Here is a 2,723-nt window from a genome sequence, read left to right as displayed (position 1 = left end):
AGTCCAGTACAGCCCAAATCCTTAGGATCCTGCACCCATGTGAGACACCTAGAAGAGGCTCCTGACTCCTTGCTTTGCATCAGCTCAGCTTTGGAAGTTTAGGTCACTTGGGGAGTGAATCAACAGACAGAAGAATTTCCTCTCTGTCTCTTCTCTCTGTATATCTCATTTTCTAATAAAAATAAATATTTTTTTTTTTTTACCAAAAAGGCAAGAAAGTATGGGTGCAAAGATTTTAAGAAGAAGTCTGGACCTATGTGGTATGCATATGATTGTGAATTAATGTGTGATTAATGGAGCAATAACTGCAAGAATTTGTTAGAAGAATAACAGAATGGATACATGAACTAGAGTGGGGAAAGCCATGCTGAAGCCTTGTATAATATAAAAGAAGAGCAAACGTTTATATAGATTTATATACAGAAGAAATCTTATCATTTAAAATTTTTCAGTGTTCAATTTAGTGTCATGATGTACATTTACAATGTTGTACAACTGTCACTGCTATCCATTCCCAGGACTTTGTCATTATTCCGAACGTATGCATCCAAAGCTGATTGCCCATTCCCCTCTCCCTTCTGTGTCCATAGCTCTATTCTATGTTTCCCTCCATGTATTTTTCTGTTCTAGATGCTTAGTGAGATCATTAACAAGGTTTTCAAAATAGGGAAAAATATTTTGGCATTTTGATTGACTTCTTATAAAAAAAAGTCCTAACTTCTCTAAGCTTTATTCATCTGTGAAATGGATTTAAATGTCATCATATTAGGTGATAAACTAAATCAAATACCTTACATAACAATTCTTGCAATTTTTCCAATTTTTTTGAGATTTATTTAGTTTCATTTGAATGACAGAGAAAAGTAGTGGAAACACAGACATCTTCCATGCAAGAAATAGAGAGAGAAGCTCGTCCAACCACTCGTTCACTCGCATTTGGTTGCAAAGTCCAAAGCTGAGCCTGTCTGGGGCCAGGAGCCAATTGCTTCTTCCAGTTCTCCAACATGGGTGCAGGATCCTAAGGCTTTGAGCTTTTCTCTGCTGATATACCAGGTCTTAGTTTTTAAGATTTACTTTATTTTGATTGCAAGTCAAATATACAGAGAGGAGATTCACTCCCCAAGTGACTGCAAGGGCTAGTGCTGTGCCGATCCAAATCCAGGAGCCAAGAAATTTCTGCATGTCTCCCATGCAGGTACATGAACCCACGGTGTTGTGTTGTCGTCAATTGACTTTCCAGGCTACAAGCAGGAATGTGAAGTAGGGCTGCCAGGATTAGATCCAGCACCCATATGGGATTCTGGCATGTTCAAGGAGAGGACTTTAGCTGCTAGGCTTCTGTGCTGGGCCCAAATATATTCAACTTTAAGGAGATAGATGCTACCATCTAAGGAGACATTTGCAGGCAGTTCTGTTGCTTTCACTTATAGGAATTAAGCACACCAAAGGAAGAACTAAACAAACATATAAGTATCAGGATATTCCAGGAACAATAGGTTTTTGCCAGCATTCAAGTAGTGGGTACATACCTAAATTTTTGGTTTCTTTTTTTTTTTAAGATTTACTTATTTTTTATTTAAAAGGCTGGTTTACAGAGAAAAGGAGAAACAGGTCTTCAATCCACAGGGTTTGCTCCTCAAATAGTCAGAGCTTAGCTGAGCTGTGCATGAGTTTTCTCTGGGTCATGCACATGAGTACAGGGGCCCAAGGACATAGGCAGTTCTCGCTTCAACAGCACATATACTAAAATTGAAACAATAGAGAGACGATTAGCATGGCCCCCATGTAAGAATGATACCCAGGGAATTAGGTCATCCTGCGAGCTGGATTGGAAGTGGAGCCTCTGGAACACTATCAGGCGCATATATGGGATGCTTGTGCTTGATAGACGGAGAATCAGCCCAGTGAACACCAACCACCAATACACCTCCTCCAATGACAGATGCCCATGAGGCTGCTGCTTTGGATCCTCTCTGACACTGAAGGAAAATATTTATATCACAGTCTTCCCTCCAGTTACAAACACAACTGCTCTCTCCATGGTCTTGCTAAGCACTCCTGGAGGAGACTGAAGGGGCTTTAAGGACTTTCATTTCAGTAGATCTTTCTGAAGGGCAGTCTGGGTCTGAGGCACAGACTCCTCTTCCTCAATTCCTCTGGGAGGACACTACTTTAGACACATGTGAGTCCCACAGCTGTGTTTCACAAGCTCCTCTATCATGGTGTTTTCTTCAGTGTTGGCCTGTGCCACTTTCCCCAAATACCCTCCTCAAATCATCCTCTTCCCACAGCTGCCTCCTGCTTTACACCAGGGCCCAGCAAACATTGGCTTTCTCTTCACGATGCTCACCATTCACATTGGCATCCTGCTTTCCAATTAGCTGGTTATGACATGGCATACACATCAGCACAACACATCAGGGTCCTCTCCCTTCCTGCCCAACAATTCAGATAGAATTGTGGACATGATCCTAGAACCCTTGAGTGGGGAAGCTTGTGAATTATAGTGGGTATTTATAGCGGCCAAAAATTTTGGTAACTTTGGAAATTAAACTCATTTTATGATTCCAATTGCACTCATTTTGTGCATCCTGTGCAAATGCAGTCACTCTCAGGTGGCTGAATCAACAAATGTGCCTTCAATCACCTATTGACATTTTTCCCCTGGAAGGGCTGTCTGGCTTTCATCTTCTGGCTTGGACAGCTCATGTGTTCATCAGTAC

At 41.4% G+C, this 2,723-nt stretch overlaps 1 pseudogene; it reads left to right on the top strand.

Moving 5' to 3' along the window:
* Positions 1 to 1,719: 1,719 nt before the first annotated feature.
* On the top strand, positions 1,720 to 1,819 carry LOC121161770 (annotated as a pseudogene).
* Positions 1,820 to 2,723: the final 904 nt, after the last annotated feature.

This window comes from Ochotona curzoniae, unplaced genomic scaffold (assembly GCF_017591425.1).
Source record: "Ochotona curzoniae isolate NIBS_2020 unplaced genomic scaffold, NIBS_Ocur_1.0 contig_485, whole genome shotgun sequence".
NCBI classification, from domain to species: domain Eukaryota; kingdom Metazoa; phylum Chordata; class Mammalia; order Lagomorpha; family Ochotonidae; genus Ochotona; species Ochotona curzoniae.
This window is presented reverse-complemented; position numbering and strand designations above follow the sequence as displayed.